The sequence below is a fragment of the Macaca nemestrina genome, chromosome 3, assembly GCF_043159975.1.
Source record: "Macaca nemestrina isolate mMacNem1 chromosome 3, mMacNem.hap1, whole genome shotgun sequence".
Lineage (NCBI taxonomy): Eukaryota > Metazoa > Chordata > Mammalia > Primates > Cercopithecidae > Macaca > Macaca nemestrina.
Window position 1 is genome coordinate 3,700,456 of NC_092127.1, and position 17,533 is coordinate 3,717,988.

The following is a 17,533-nucleotide window of genomic DNA, read 5'->3' on the forward strand; positions in this document are numbered from 1 at the left end:
TACCAACCCTATCTCCAAACCAAGTTCTCACAGAACAAAAAACTGGAACTGAAGATACCTTCTGGTGGAATATCTTTTGTTGCATAGTTAAAAATAGAGAGGCCGGGCAAGGTGGCTCATGCCTGTAATCCCAGCACTTTGGGAGGCCTGTTTGCCACTTGTATGTCTTCTTTTGAGAAATGTCTATTCAAATCTTTTGCCCACTTTTGATTGGATTATTAGATTTTTTTCCTGTAGAGTTGTTTGAGCTTTTTATATATTCTGCTCATTAATCCCTTGTCAGAGGGGGTAGTTTGCTAATATTTTCTCCCATTCTGTGGATCGTCTCTTTACTTTGTTGATTATATCCTGTGCTGTGCAGAAACCTTTTAATGTAGTGTGATTGCGTTTGTCCATTTTTGCTTTGGTTGCCTGTGCTTGTGGGGTATTACTCAAGAAGTCTTTGCTCAGACCTGGAGATTCAATGTCCTGGAGATTTTCCCCCAATGTTTTCTTCCAACGGTTTCATAGTTCGAGGTCTTAGATTTAATTACTTAATTTCTTTTGATTTGATTTTTGTGTATGGTGAGAGAGAGATAGGAGTCTAGTTTCATTCTTTTGCATATTGATGTCCAGTTTTCCTGGCACAATTTATTGAAGAGACTGTCTTTTCCCCAGTGTATGTTCTTGGCACCTTTGTAAAAAATGAGATCACAGTAGGTGTGTGGATCTGTTTCTGAGTTCTCTCCTCTGTTCCATTGGTCTGTGTGTCCATTTGTAGGCCAGTACCAGGCTGTTTTGCTTTCTATAGCTCTGTATAATTTGAAATGAGGTAATGTGATTTCTCCAGTTTTGTTCTTTTTGCTTAGGATAGCTGTGGCTATTCTAGACCTTTTGTGGTTCCATATAAATTTTAGGATTGTTTTTTCTATTTCTGTGAAGAACATCATTGGTATTTTGATAGGGATTGCATTGAATCTGTAGATTGCTTTGGATAGTATGAACATTTTTAACAATTTTAATTCTTCCAATCCATGTACATGGAATATTTTTCTATTTTTTGGTGTCCTCTTCAATTTCCTTCATCAATATTTTTTACTGCTTTCATTACAGAGATCTTTCCCTTCTTTGGTTAATTCCTAAGTATTTAATTTTATGTGTGGCTATTGTAAATGGGATCACTTTCTACATTTCTTTTTCACATTATTTGCTATTGGCATATAGAAATGCTACTGATTTCTATATGTTGATTTTGTATCCTGCAACTTTACTGAATTTATCAGTTCTAATAGTCTTCTTGTAGGTCTTTAGGTTTTTCTAAATATAAAATTACATCATCAGCAAACAAGGATAATTTGACTTTTTTTCCAATTTGGATGCCTTTTACATCTTTCTCTTCTCTGACTATGCTAGCTAGGACTTCTAGTACCATCTTGAATAACAGTGGTGAAAGTGGCCATCCTTGTCAGTTCCAGATCTTAGAGGAAAGGCTTTCAGATTTTTCCCATTCAGTATGATACTAACTGTGGGTCTGTTGTATATGGCTTTTATTATGTTGAGTTATGTTCCTTCTATACTCAGTTGTTTGAGGGTTTTTATCTTGAAGCGATGTTGAATTTTATCCATTGTTTTTTCAGCATCAGTTGAAATAATCATATAGTTTTTATCCTTCATTCTGTTGAAACCAACTATTTCTTACAATTTAAATTATAAAAGCTTTACTGCCTTCTTAGCTTGACCTTTTGTCCATTCATACTTTCTTTCCCCTCCTTTGTCTAGAATGCCTCATCTGAATTCAGTCCAAAAAATCTCCAGGAATCATAGCTGGGAAGATTACTGTGTATCTACCATTCATTAAGGTTTTCATGTTTAATATATTGGACCCGGCCCACTGTGTTAACATTTCGAAATGCTTTATTTCTTTTCTACAAAAAGGGCACAAAGTAGAGATTTCTAAGCTTTATTTTTTGACCAAGTCAAACTAGAAAAAGTTTAAAATGATACTGAAACTAGGTAGGAACACTTGTAGTTTCCTGTCAAGGAAAATGTGCCGTGTGCACGGCGTTGGGAAGTGTAATGGTTATGGGTGGGTAATGCGGTGTGTGCGCGGCGTTGGGAAGTGTGGTGGTTATGGGTGGGTAATGCCGTGTGTGCGCGGCATTGGGAAGTGTAATGGTTATGGGTGGGTAATGCGGTGTGTGCGCGGCGTTGGGAAGTGTGGTGGTTATGGGTGGGTAATACTGTGATTATGGATGGGTAATGCCGTGTGTGTGCGGCGTTAGGAAGTGTGATGGTTATGGGTGGGTAATGCTGTGGTTATGGATGGGTAATGCGGTGTGTGTGTGGCGTTAGGAAGTGTGATGGTTATGGGTGGATAATGCTGTGTGTGTGCGGCGTTGGGAAGTATGACAGTTATGGGTGGGTCATCACTGGCAGTTTAGCTTGACATGTCCTGTCTCCAGAAGTGGGCGCCGAGGCTCCCTTCCCACACTGCCATTCCACTGGCCCAGAGGAAGCTTCTTCTGTGTTCAGATTGGCAGGCACACTCTTCCTCGAGGTCTGTCCCCCTTTGCTATCTCAGCCTCCAGGAAATATCCTGTGAACACTCCCCCACTTATTCAAGCCACATACATTCTCTAAGACCAAGTATCAACTCCGCTCTCCCCGTTGGGGCCTTATGAAACATACATGTCCAGATGAACTCTCCTCTTCCCTGAACTAACCAGCTTATTTGCTATTAATGCAGTACTGTCTTACAATGCCTTAAATAGCACCCCCACCACTAGACTTCAAATATTTGAACACGGAGAGACCATTTGACACCTACCAAATAACTGCTGAATCAATGCCTGAGTTGTTGATCTATGTATTAGAAATTGATAATGTCATTTGAACAATCATGCCAATGCTAATGATACTTAATTTTCTAAGTTAAGTAGCCAGAATATCTAAAGGCCTCTCCTTGGAGATTACTCGATGAGCGCCTGTCCTTCCTCCACTCTTCCAGCAGACCTGCCTTTTTGGGCTGATGGAAATATGCATATTAGATTCTCTGTGGAAACTGGCTCAGCACTACAGGGGGGTAAGAACATTCAGAACCAATAAATGTTAAAATACGAATGGGTATTAGAGTTTCTTACTCCAATTCCTCATTTCGAGATTAGAAAACAAGAGCTCTGGGAGGCAGGCAGTTTTCCTATAGTATCCAGGATGTCAAGGGCTGGCGTGGGCTTCTCCAAGTCCAGTGCTCATTTGTAGAACAGTTTCTGGACTAACGTGAGTAATTGATGCAGAGCCTATTTCAGTTCTCTCTAGCCAGCATGCATATGTGTTCCTCATTAAGCACATTTTTACAGTAGATATTTTTTAAATATCAAGACAGGTGGATCACCTGTGGACAGGAGTTCGAGCATGGCCAACATGGTGAAACCCCATCTCTACTAAAAATACAATAAATAAACAAATAAATTAACTGGGCATGGTGGCGCCTGTAATCCCAGCTACTCAGGAGGCTGAGGCAGGACAATCACTTGAACCCGGGAGGTGGAGGTTGCAGTGAGCAGATTGTGCCACTGCACTCCAGCCTGGGTGACAAGAGCAAAACTGTCTTAAAAAATAAATAAATAAATAAATAAATAAAAGAAAAAAGAGGCCATGTGCGGTGGCTCACACCTGTAATCCCAGCACTTTGGGAGGCCGAGGCGGGTGGATCACCTGAGGTCAGGTGTTTAAGACCAGCCCGACCAACATGGAGAAACTGCATCTCTACTGAAAAAAGAAGATAAAAAATGAACTGGGTGTGGTGGCACATGCCTGTAATCCCACCTACTTGGGAGAGTGAGGCTGGAGAATCACTTGAAGCCGGGAGGCGGAGGTTGCAGTGAGTTAAGATCACGCCATTGCACTCCAGCCTGGGTAACGAGAGTGAAACTCCGTCTGAAAAAAAAAAAAAGAAAGAAAGAAAGAAAAGAAAAAGAAGAAGACAGTCGTCCCAAGCATTCACGCATTGGGTGTCTGAGCAAAGGAGAGATGCGGCACCTGCCATGACACCTCCCTGGGCCAGCACAGGAGCCTCTCCCTGTTCTTGAGGCTTCCACTCCACTCCACCAGCCATGGCCTGATCCTGACCGGGCCTCTAATCTGGGGTCTATATTTTCACTGGCTTATATTTTTTTCCAGTGACTCAGTCTGAGCAGCAAAATTCTAAATATTGTTGACTTAATTGATTATCCAAATAGGGAAAATGCAATAACGATAGAAATAATGTCATTACCTAGGTCATGCTAAGTGCAAGGTTATTACTGATCAATCAATCAGCCAAGAAAAAAATCGACTGACTATAGAAACTCCATATGTTTTTAGATTGGCATTTGTTTCTTTTTCCCTCTGGAAGGAAAACACAAAAACTAAGTATGGGTAAAAGGGTGGATCACGAGGTCAGGAGATGGAAACCAGCCTGGCTAACACGGTAAAACCCCGTCTCTACTAAAAATACAAAAAATTAGCCGGGCGTGGTGGTGGGCACCTGCAGTCCCACCTACTAAGGAGGCTGAGGCAGGAGAATGGCGTGAACCCGGGAGGCGGAGCTTGCAGTGAGCTGAGATCGTGCCACTGCACTCCAGCCTGGGTGACAGAGTGAGACTCCGTCTCAAAAAAAAAAAAAAAAAAAAAAAAAAATAACGAAAATAACACCTGATTTATCCACATAAAGTTGACATAATCAGGGTTACACTGCTTTTTCAATTGTGCCAGACTACTCCTTTTTTTTTAATTTTTATTTTTTTGAGACGGAGTCTCACTCTGTCGCCCAGGATGCTGGAGTGCAGTGTGTAATGGCTCGATCTTGGTTCACTGCAACCTTTGCCTCCGGGGTTCAAGCAATTCTCCTGCCTCAGCCTCCCAAGTAACTGGGATTACAGGCACACACCACCACACCCAGCTAATTTTTTTTTTTTTTTTTTGTATTTTAATACAGACGGGGTTTCACCGTTTTGCCTAGGCTGGTATTGAACTCCTGAGCTCAGGCAATCCACCTGCCTCAGCCTCCCAAAGTGCTAGGATTACAGGAGTGAGCCACCACACGCGGCCAGTGCCAGACTACTCTTAGACGTCAGTGACAGGGACAGCAGCCTTTCTGGGATGGCAGTGAACCGCAGTGCCCTCATTCCTTCCACACGCTCCTGGCTGCATCAAGGAAACCGTGCCTGGGGCAGGGAGCAGTGTGGAGGATGCCTGGAGTCCTAGCTGGGAGCTGGCAGGGCACCTTCCAGGGAAAACCAAGAGACGCAGCCTGCATTACACCAGGAATCATCAGTCTGTGCTTACATTAATGCCTTGTTTTATCATCTTCAGGTGTGGGAAAGCGAGATTTTTTTTTTTTGTAGTAAATTTAAGACAATGTTCTTCATCTCTTCTTATGTGTGTTCATTTATTGATTTTATTTCCCAGAAAAAGCCCAAATAGTCATTATTCTTGGCTCACAGAATATCACAAAGATCAAGGTTTTTTACTGCCTTAGGCCTTCGATTCTGGTGCACAAGTGTTCACGGAACCAAGCTGGATCTTGCTGCATTTTCTCGAGGCCCAGTAACAAGAAGCACACAAGCTAGGAAAGAAGGAATTTATTGCTGTAACTGGATACAGGGAGAAGGCCAGAGAAAATTCCACCAAACTCAAAGTGTTACAATTTTCTTAGTGCTGATATAGGTTGGGGTTATGTGTCTGCATGCAGTATAGCAGTGCTTAAGTCTATTGGTAACTAATTTTGTTTCAACCAGAAGGTCAGAGGCAAAAACATGCCTGCTAAGTCTGATTGAGCTGTGAGGGCCCCGGTACCTTCCAGGTCTGTCTCCTGTGGCACCGGAGTGATCATTTCTACTTTATCTCCTTTACAGCTTGGTCCACAGAGCTGCCTTAGACTCTCCAATGAATCTATTCAAACAGCTGCGTCTTACCTCGACTCATCTCAGATTTTGTTGACCTGAGGTGGGTCCTGGCACGAGGAATGTAAGACTGTCTATTATTTTAGCTTGCTCTAGGTTAGGGAGAAGCACACGTAAGGCTCCTACTGACCGTATGTTTCATTTCTAGCTTTGATGTCTGGGCTCTGATTTCCCTAGTTTAACTAAGTGCTCCATGTGACGGCCGTGCTGTAGAAATCTGTCTGTGTAACTGCAGTGCTCTGCAGGCCTGTCTGTGCGACCGTCAGGCAGGCCTGTCTGTGCGACCGTCAGGCAGGGCTGTCTGTGCGACTGTCAGAAGGCCTGTCTGTGCGACTGTCAGGGAGGACTGTCTGTGTGACTGTCAGGGCTGTCTGTGTGATGGTCAGGGAGAACTGGCCTGCCACACAAGGGCTGTTGTGAGTTTACCTTTGAGAAACAGCAGGAAACGCCGAGTCATTTCACACATCTCGCAGAGACAGCACACCGGGCTGCAACTGGGCATTCAGTTCCTGCAGGTCAGTGAGCCTGGGAGAGGCTTGGCCAGATCTAGGGATCCTGGTACCACATTTGACCCACACGACCCCCATCTAGAGTGATCCCTGACATTGCATAATTAGAGGGACATATTTTCCCCAATAAATGCCTGGCATCTCACTAGAGGTCATGTGTTTGGATTATTTTCCACGCTTTTTCTTGCGGAGTGGCTGTGTGATTTAGATCTTGCAAATCGCGGGTCCGGGGTGTGCTATCACCTCCTTAACTTAGCTCACGGAGAGATTCTTTGCCTGTCAACTTAGGATACTGAAGTCAAAAACTTCAAAGTTTCTTTCCAGCTCTGAAATTGGAAGATTTTATTTGTTTAAAAGAAAGTGTTCACTACACTAAAAGGTTTTTCTAGGGAAAATAATGCTGAACTGGCCCTCTGGGAGGGTGGGGCAGAGGAGAGGAAATAAACCCCTCATTTGTAGTGTTTGCCAATCACCATGGCATAAACGCCCCTATGATCAATTTCAGGCTGCCCGCACGAAGACACTGGGTGCGGAATCGGGAAGAGATATACACAGCTCAGTCTCCAAAGCCAGGACAAGCCAGTCGCAACACACTACTGGCTGAATCTCACCAATCATTATAGTTTTGGGGTTTTTTTAAATGTATTTAAGCATTTTTAGGTGTTTTAAATTTTATGTGTGTATTCTAGGAATATGTACTCAGATTCTTTCATTAGGCATGTGTTATTAACAATATTCATCTTCTTAAAGGCTGAACTGAGTCTACACATTTTATCAACAGATATTTACAGAGCATCTAATATTACCAGGCAGTGTCCAAGGCAGGCGGATTCATCAGTGAACAATACAGACAAAAATCTCCGACCTAAATGGAGCTCGAAGTTTATATCTAAATCATTCAAAGGTCCTGTGGTGAAAGGGAAGGTAGAAATATTTTGGCTGCAAAATATAAATCAAAATAAAACTCACCTTTGGAATAAGAGAACTTATTGGTTCATAAAATGGCAAAGTCCAGATGTACACCTGAGGTGAGGCTTCATCCAGCTTGTGTCTATGTCACGAACCTTTCCTGCTTTCAGCTGCATCCCTTGCAGGCTGTTCCCACCTGGCAGGAAACTGGTGACTGTAGTTACAGATCTCCAACCTCACACTCAGGAGAAGAATGAGATTGCTTTTCCGGAGCTCCTGCAAGCCAGAGAAAAAAAAGCTCGTATTTATCCAGAAGCCCTAAAACATACCACCTTGGCTATGGACTATTGGGACATTTTTAAGCAAATCTGTCTGCAAAGGTGTTGAGATTTGTTGATCAACTGAAGCCCGTGATGTCTCGTCCTTGCAGTTGGAGGTGGGTCTTCTGTCCACCCAGATCAGATGGTTGAAATAGGGGAGGCTGTTCTCCTCAAGGAGAAGCTATTTTGAATAAAGCAATAAACAGAGGCTAGATGGTAAAAATAGCAAATGTCAATCACTGGCACCTTCAGCACAGTTGAAATGTGAGTTATCACACCCCGCAAAATGAACAGAGCTTTCCTGTTTCTCCCTATCTGGTCAATGACAAGAAAGGCATGGACTCTGGGTCTCACAGGAGCTTGTAATCTAGTAGGTGATCTTGGACCCGGCCAAAATAGTCAATACTTAGAAAAATACTAACTGGAGGTGAGCACATTTGGAATCCACTATAATTAACATGCTTTTCTTAATTAATCTGAGGGAAAAATCGAGGACACATTGGGCAAGGATCAGAGGTTCTTCTTTTCACATTTAATTTTTTTTTTAACAATCCATGGAGATTTCTTGGTGGCGTTCAGGTTTTTGTTTTTTTTTTTCTGTGAATCAACAAACTAAACTCAGAGTCAACTGTTTTGAAGGCAAGTCAAAATAAACCTGACAGTGAATACATTATATGGATGTTTGTGGTGGTTTCTGGAGAAATATGTAAAGGCTGAAATGTTTGATGTTTAAGAAAAAATCATTGTCTTTAAGGAAGGGCATGAAACATGAGAAATATATCAGTATGATCTGTGTTGAGTTAATAATGACTATGTAACTGGTTTCTAAGTTTTAAGGTTTTTTTCTCCAAAAATATCTACACATAACTGAATTTTGCATAATATTTTTCACTTTTAAGTGAATATCTACAAAATACATGGAGGCTAAGTTTCAAAAAAATTTGAGGCATCATTAAAATTTATTAATTTCTCTGCTTCAGATGATCATGAAAACATGAGACTGACAAAGATAGTCCTTGGCTGTGAGATGTAATTATCCTTAAGTTACCAAGTACAAATGAAGTTTGAATATGATTACCTGCTTCTTAATGTGATTAAGTTTCAGTCTGGCTCATGACATCACTAGTCTCATCTAGCATCTAGATGTACTTTTGTATTTTTAATCTAAATCCCACTAGAGTCTAGCTGTAACTTAATACTGTTTCTCCTTGTTATATCCCCAAGGGAAATTTAGGATAGGAATTAACTTAGATATTTCAATTATGATTCCTGATGACATGCAGTCTTTTCTATAAGGAAACTTCTACCCACTGTCCTTGCTGGGGTAGACGTAGGTTGCTTGGCTTGCATCCATTTGAGTCTCAGCCGCTGTGAACAGAGGCGTTTCATCTGCCGCTATATCACGAACTACCCTAAAACTTAGTGGCTTAAAACAACTATTGTATTAAATTTCATAATTCTGTGGGTCAGAGATTTAGGTAGTGCTCCTGTGGGTGATGCTGTTACACATGGCATTGACTCGGGACGGTGGATGGTATTCAATAGCTGATAGCTGATCTGGTCTGAAGGGTCCAAGACAGCTTCACTCCCATGGCTGGCATCTTGGCGGGGGCATTGGAAGGCAAGACTCAGCTGGACTCCTCTCCTATCTGTGTTGTCCAAGAGCCTTTCACAAGGTCTTTCTAGCAAAGTGGCAGCTCATGGTTCCAAGGGCAAGAGTGTGGTTCTACCAGAGACCCAGATAGAAGTTGCGAGGCTCCTTCTGACCTAACCTTGGAAGTTCTTCTGAGTTACTTCTGTTGTATTCTATGCATCAAGAAAAATCTCAAAGGCAAAGCCAGTGTTAAGGGAGGGAAACCAGATTTCATCTTTCGATGGCAGAAGAACAGAGTTTGTAACCGTCTGTATTCTTCCACAGGCAGCGAATCCATAGGTTCGCGAAGGATGCAGAGCCACATTGAAAAGGTAAACTGTGAAAATCCCATTCATCTGTCAATAATCTGGGGCTGAGAAATGATAAGAGGGGCCAATGAGCTACGATCAAGTGGGGCACAAGTGACCATGTGAGGCCAGCACAAGCGGCTGTGGTGAAGAACCCACTCTGAGGGAAGGGAGAGAACAGTCATAGGTGGGGAGCGGACAGTCTTGCAAGGAATTGCATGGCTCCCGAGGGAGAGGGAGACAGAGGGGGTGGGTGCCTCATTCTTGAGGGTCTTTTGATCCTTTTTTATCTTTAAGATAAACCTTGCTATCCTGGAGGTTCCTTAGGTGGGCCAGGATTTCTTGAAACCAAACCTTTACTGAATCAGCTCTTCACCATCTGTATGCCACGCGTTTGCTGAGTAAGTTTTCACTTTTAAAACAAAATACCACATATTACTGCATCTTTTGCAATAATAAAATTTACTTTTACTCCTCAACGTATTCCCGAGATGGAATAATAGTTCATGAACTCTACAACCATACCATGCTGAAAAATCACAGATTTGGTTTATTCTGTGCCAAAATATATGGGTAAACATTGAAAAACTCAGCTGATGTGTAAGGATTTTTCTACTCAATATCGAACATCTAGCCATTTGAGCACATGTTGGCTGATTGTCACTTGCTTCATCCTTCCATGCGAAGAGTGGGTGGCAGGAGAACAAGCTGGATGGTCTAAACCCGCAGTCAGGAAATGGACCCATGACCCCATGAGTCCAGTTGCACCTTGTTTCAATTGTATGATGGTTATTAAAAATGTTAGAAACTGGGCTGGGCACAGTGGCTCACACCTGTAATCTCAGCACTTTGGGAGGCCGAGGCAGGCAGATCATGAGGTCAGGAGTTCAAGACCATCCTGGCCAACATGGTGAAACCCCGTCTCTACTAAAAATACAAAAATTAGCTGGACATGGTGGCGAACGCCTGTAGTCCCAGCTACTCGGGAGGCTGAGGCAGGAGAATCGCGTGATCCTGGGAGGCGGAGGTTGCAGTGAGCCGAGATCGCACCGCTGCACTCCAGCCTGGGGGACAGAGCGAGACTCCGTCTCAAAAAAAAAAAAAAAAAAAAAAAAAAGTTAGAAGCTGATTATCGAAGACATAACTATAAAACATTAGCATTCCTTACATCTCATAATCAAACGTCCCACTTTGCTTTCTTTAAAAGCATAATGCTGTTTAGATTTTTTAAGAAGCTAAAACTTTAGGGAACTATACGATCAATGGGAAAAATTTAAATACTTTCTAAAAAGCACTGGGTCTATTTCTAAAACAGATTTTAGTCTCCAACTAAAAATTCATATATACATCAATATCGTATCATTCAACAAACTTGCTGTCATTCTGTAAAATTATACAGAATAATTTGATTTTAAAGTCACCTGGTGGTTAGACCTGAGTCTTTGAAATTGGATTTTTTTTTTCCTGGTAAGAAGCACAGAAGTTTATATCCCACATATAGCCAGGATAGTGAAGAGGGAAAACAGTTATAGATCTTGTTAAAGCTGATATAAACATAAGCTGATCGTTCTGGCCAGAATCAAAGTTAGCTTACATAGTAGCAATAAAACAAACACAGCACGGTCCTAAACCTGACCTCTTCTGTTGAGTGAGAAGTGATGATTCTCCCATGTTTTAAAATGAGAGAAACTTATAGGAGGGTCAATCAGCATTGCTGAAAGTGTTTGTTCCTTTTTTGGAGTCTGATGTAGGCACAGAACAAGTGGCCACCTCTGGGTATTTTTAAGTAGTTGTTTGGGGAATTGCCTAAGGAAATTTTCAACACTGAATAACCCCATTTTTGTTACAAGGAGAAATGAAGACATAGACCTGTATTTATATATTGTTGCTTCCTTTCACATCAGAAGGAACCATTGATTTTTCTCCAGCTCAACGTTGATGTCCAATTTCAACCATTTAATGTGCTTATAATTTTGAAATTTTTCAATCTAAAAAAAGCATACAAAAAGTTAAAGAATACATTGTTCTGAGAAGGTGTGGTGGCTCACACCTGTAATCCCAGTACTTTGGGAGGCCGAGGCAGGAGGATCACTTGAGGTCAGGAGTTCAAGACCAGCCTGGTCAACATGGCAAAACTGTGTCTCTACTAAAATACAAAAATTAGCCAGGCGTAGTGGTGGGCACCTGTAATCCCAGCTAGCTACTTGGGAGGCTGAGGCAGGATAATCACTTGAACCCAGGAGGCAGAGGTTGCAGTGAGCCAAGATCACATCACTGCACTCTAGCCTGGGTGACAAAGCCAGACTCCGTCTCAAAAAAAAAAAAAAAGGAAGAATTGGCAGAGATTTTTATGGGATGAATAAAATGCGTTCTAAATCAATACCTAAATCACAGATTGGAAGGTCAGAACAAATCACAAATGGCTTGGATATCATCTCCTACTTTGTTTTATTTGTTTGTTTGTTTGTTTGTTTGAGATAGAGTCTCACTCTGTCACCCAGGCTAGAGTGCAGTGGCGTGATGCCAGCTCACTGCAACCTCTGCCTCCTGAACTCCAGTGATACTCCCACCTCAGCTTCTTGAGTAGCTGGGACTACAGGCAAGCATCAACTTTTTTTTTTTTTTTTTTTTTGGTAGAGGCTGGGTCTCACTATGTTGCCCAGGCTGGCCTCAAACTCCTGGGCTCAAGCAGTCCTCTGACCTTGGCCTCCCAAAGTGCTGGGATTACAGGTGTGAGCCCTGCCTCAGTTCCTGCCTTGAAGGACAGCATGTTCAAGTAAGTAGCAAGGTATTCAGAGCCCTTTCTGGAAGAGAAATCACTGCTGTTACGAAACCTGAGTTTTCATTCTGATTTATTAGATACCACCCCAACTTCACAGTGAAAGAAATGCTTATCTTCTCCTACACAAGAGCGAACTTAGAGGTGAAATTAGGTCATGCATTGTTTTATTTGCCCGGTGCTTAGTTTATTAGTTCCTGGAAATTTTTTCTATGCATGTGTATGTTGAGCATTGGCCCATGCAGAAGAGGACGGTGTCTTTTTTACTTCAAGAAGGTCCTTTTCTGCAAGTGTGAAAGTATTTAAGGCAGAGGTGTGCAGCCACCACGGAGGCCTGGCCCTCAGAAGACGGGGCCAGTCCCTGCAGCAACAGTAAAAACAGGAGAAATCTGTGGGGGAGGCTGAAGCCCTGGAACAATACTTAACAGATAATGGATTCTAGCCGCTGGGTCGCAAATGAAATGGAAAATTTCTGTGGATTATGCTGCTTCTGCATCTGCTTTTTGGACAAAGACACTGTCATTTTCCACCCTATGATTTGACATTTAATTAAACTGAATGTTACCCTAATATTTGCACCATGCTGGGAGCCCTGCATTTAGTTCTTCAAGAATTGTCCTACAGCTAGACAGATGTTCCCTGACTTAAAATGGTTTGACTTAATTTTTTGACTTTAGGGTGCTGCAAAAGTGATACACATTCAGTAGAAACTGCACTTCCACTTTTGACTTTTGATCTCTTCCAGGGCTGGGGACGTGCTGTCCAATACTCCCTCCTGCTGCTGGGCAGGAGCAGTGAGCCGCAGCACCCGGGCAGCCCCACGACCAGCGGGGTAACAGCCAGTACTGCACAGTGGACTGTGTTGCCTGCAGTTTTTTGGATATTGTGTTTCCCATCTCTTCATTTCTACAGACACTCATCTGTGTTTCCTGCTTCTGATGAGATGAAGGCAATTATTCTTGAGATGAAACTCAAGACAACTTCCCAGCATGAAGTTGCAAACCAGTAATGGCCATCGCACACGAGTTAGGGCTTCTGCATTTCACCATCTTGACCATCTTATCCTTTAAAGCCATTTCCAACTTACCATATTTTCAACCTACAATGGATTTATTGGGACATAACCCCATTGTAAGTCAAGCAGCATCTCTGTATAGTATATTAACCAAAAGCTAATACCCACAGAAAATATTTCCCATAAATCAAATTAAAACATTTCTAAGTGGATGTACACTATGAGCATTGCTGCATAGATCATCATCTCTCCCTTTCTCCTCCTGGAAATCGTAAAAGGAAAACCTCCATTTTGAGCAAAACCTCCATTTTGAGCATTTTGAGATAGATGTATCCCCTCTAGTACAAAATGCATGCACAGGATACTAGAAACAGCTAAGATCTTGCAGAAGCATGCAAGCAAGATTGAAGAGTAAAATAATGAAAAGCTGAAGGTGAGCTAAATTGTAGCAGATCTTTAGAAAAGCTAGGAAAAACACATTTCCCAAAAACGATGGAAACATACAGCTGAACTGAAACATACAGCTGAATTCCTTGTTAGAAACAAGGGATGGAGAAACAGAGTATAAGGGAGAAGCCTTCTTGAACTTGGCTTGGCTCAAAGAGTTAGAGGAAATGAGATATCAAAAAAGAAGGAGAGAGAGGGAAATACAGTAACTGGCCACATTTGCAGGAAGCTATGTTTCTACGGCAGCAGAGGGCAGAATCTTTCACAGTAAAAATCTGAAGGTTCCCTGGACCCCTCCTTTATACAGGAAATGTCCACAAATTCTAAGTCATTCAATGATGGGGAAAAAAAAAACAGCGGCTAGGAAGGAGCTGGGGCATCACTGACGCAAGCTACTACGTGAAAATTTTTGAAAAAAAAAGCAATAAAATTTCAATAGAGAAATAACACTCACCAGAAAACACATTGTCACAGCGCAGATTGTTAAAGTGACTGTTTCTCTATGATTAAAAAAAAATCTTAATAAATAACCTCTATGCAGGAGAATCACAAATCAGGTATTTTAGAACTTAAGGAAATGATGACTAAATAACAGTAGATGAAACATGAGCTTAGAGAACTCAGAATTATTATTTAAGAAAAAATGAAAAGTAAATGACATCAAAAGGAGCACTAGGAAGAATAGAAATGGAAGCTGCATGAATGGAAATGGAAGCTGCACGAATAGAAATGGAAGCTGCACAAATGGATAGGGACACCAGATGAGAAAAGCGAATTCAATGAAATGGGAACACAGGAAGAATTAAAAGGACTAGGGAAAAAAGATAGATCAGAAACCAGGTAAGAATTTGTGATGCACAAAAATTAAAATCCTAAAGAGAAAACAAAATAACAATGATTATTTCCATGTTAATTCAAAAAATGTTCCTGAAATTAAAAGCAAGCAACATACTGAAAGGTATACTATGCCCTAGGAAAACAGGACTAGAATCGTAAACACTGAAATGATTCTAGTCAAATCATTGTGCTTTGAGATAAAGTTTTGAAGTCAGTAAGGCCAAAACAACAAACAGCAACATAAGAAAACGAAAAAAAAGAAAAGAAAATGACTTGCAAGGCAGGTAAAAGATTAGCCTCTAGTTTCCTCCTGGCAAAATTTAACTAGAAGGTAGCAAAACAACACCTGCAAAATACTGAAAAGAGGAAAGTTGAAGGCAAACTGTCCTTTTGTGTAAAAAGGTCAGTAAAACACTGAGCGTGGTGGCTCACACCTGTATTCCCAGACTTTGGAAGGTTGAGGCGGCCAGATCACCTGAGCTTAGGAGTTTGAGACCAGCCTGACCAACATGGTGAAGCCCCATCTCTACTAAAAATACAAAAAAATTAGCCAGGCGTGGTGGCAGGCGCCTGTAATCCCAGCTACTAGGGCGGCTGAGGCAGGAGAATTGCTTGAACCCGGGAGACGCAGGTTGCAGTGAACTGAGATCATTGCATTCCAGCCTGGGCAGCAAGAGTGATATTCCATGTCAAAAAAAAAAAAGTCAGTAAAACACCATTAAACATGCATTAAGATAGAAAATACTGTTCTCATGGGCTTTTCCTTTAGGAAACCATAGGAGAATAAATTTCAGTCAACCAAGAGATGACAAAGGGAACTATGACAAAAGATTTGTGAAAATCATTAAATATGTTCTTGGCGGAAATAAGACAAAAAAAAAGGTCACTTATAAAGCAAAGCCCTGAACTATGTAAAAGAGAGGATCTAAAATAAAGTAATTCAGAAATGTTGAAAATGAGAGGCTAGCTAAGGATGTGCAAGGCTGCAGAAGGAGGCAGGGAACACAGTATTAATACCAGGCCAGGCAGAACTCAGGCCAAAAGCCGTTATCATTGTTTGTGGAATCTAAAATGCCATTGGTTGTATGAGTTATCATTACTTTGTTTCATTAAAACAATGTAGGTGGTCAACTAAATTGGGAAAAAGTGCTTTCTTATCACCCAAGATTTTTACTTTGTACTTACCGAAATAGGTAGATTTATTAAGATAAAGATTTTAAACAATGATATATCACTGTTGTACATTCATGAAGAGGAATATATCAGTAAAACACATTGGTTTATGGCTTCCAGAAATTCTCGACTTCAGAGAGGTTCATCTGAATCTATTGTTAACTCAAAGTAATTAATGTCAATAATTTTCTGCATGACGTCGGCCTCTGTGCCACCAGGAGCACGGGCAGGGCAGCATTTCCTAAGCCCTCCATGACTGATTTCAGAATCTTCTTCCAAGCCATTGATTCCTGTACAAGTCAGGGAATCACTGGCACATGTGGATGGGGTAATGTTAGGAGACTTTCATAAGGGAACCATTTGCATAGGTATGGACAGGGTATAGAGTTCACTAGCTCAGGTGGTGGGGAGCCCCTGCCACCCCCAGCCTGAAGGGTCCAGAGGGAAGCTGGGGCCTCCCCTGTTCTTCTCTCACGGTGGTGCCGCCACCAGGAAAGAGTCCTGTTGTCAGGAGCTTCCCTACCCAGCCCCCCTTGGCACACACCACCCTGTGGCACGAGCCAGGGGGAGAACACCTAGCTCCTTCTCTGTCTCCTGCGGGGGTGCCCTGCTGGCTGAGCAGAGCCCAAAGCCAGAAAGAAAAGGAGCCCATTAATCAATGTGGAGTCCTTCCAGGATCCTCTGGGTCTGAGATGTGAATGTCAGAACCAGCCCCTGTGAAGCTGGGGCGATTGGCTTCCTCCGCTCATTTCCCATCCTCCTGCTGTCACAGCCTTCCACTGTGCTGGAATTTATTTGCCTACTTGTGTGTTTCCTCTTCAAGACTGTGGACAGGGACCGTTTCCAGCTTAATTCTGCATCCCGAGGACACAGCAAGAGCTCCACAAAGCCTTTGGCATTATGGGCTGGCTCTCAGTGCCTGCGTTTCCTGCTGGCAGATTTTGATTCAGTAATACTTGATGAAACCCAAACTCTTGAGTGCTATTACAGTCACCTCACAGTGATGCCAAAGTTCTGTAAAAATTTGAGAACCTCTGGAATAAATGATCCATGTACAGGTAAAGGGTGCCAGAATGTGCACCCCAAAATGTGTCACTTTGGCCTAAGGATTATTTTGAGTTAGAAACACTTGAAAAACAGCAGATACAAGAAGTGCGTGTCATTCTCCCCTTTTCTCCCCAAAAACAGGAGGTAAAAACACCCATGTGAAAGATGCCCTTCCCTGTACCGGAGAAAAGAAGGCTTCTGCGACCAGGAGCCATAGCGAAGAGAATTCCATAGGAACAGACCCTGGTAAAATAATGCTTATCTTCCTGCAGCCTCCCCACATAATTTACTTACTTTTCCATAGTTTCTTCTTTTTGCTCAACCTAATGTAAAAGCATTTAGGTATTGCCATTTCTTTGGGTCTTTAGTTCCTTATTCAGGCTCCCTTGTCATGTAAAACCTCTATTAAATTTGTATGCTTTTCTCCTGATAATCTACCTAGGTCAACTTCACTCTCAGGTCCAGCCAGGACCTAAGAAAGCAGAGGTAAAGTTTCACGTCTCCTCTACAGGTGATTGTAATGTTGTTATTATAGGCTGCTTGGGCTCTCAAACCACTAAATACTAAATCTAGAATTATTATTATTCTTAGACAGATTCTTACTCTGCTGCCCCAGGCTGGAGTGAAGTGGTGCC

At 42.1% G+C, this 17,533-nt stretch overlaps 1 long non-coding RNA gene across 1 annotated transcript in view; it reads left to right on the forward strand.

Moving 5' to 3' along the window:
* The window catches only part of LOC112424011 (uncharacterized), a 29,505-nt gene extending 12,202 nt beyond the window's left edge, over positions 1–17,303 (forward strand). The window contains exons 2-3 of the long non-coding RNA XR_003014621.2: positions 9,578–9,624; positions 17,040–17,303. This is a non-coding gene — a long non-coding RNA (uncharacterized lncRNA). The remainder of the gene's footprint in view (positions 1–9,577; positions 9,625–17,039) is intronic.
* The last annotated feature ends 230 nt before the right edge of the window (positions 17,304–17,533 follow it).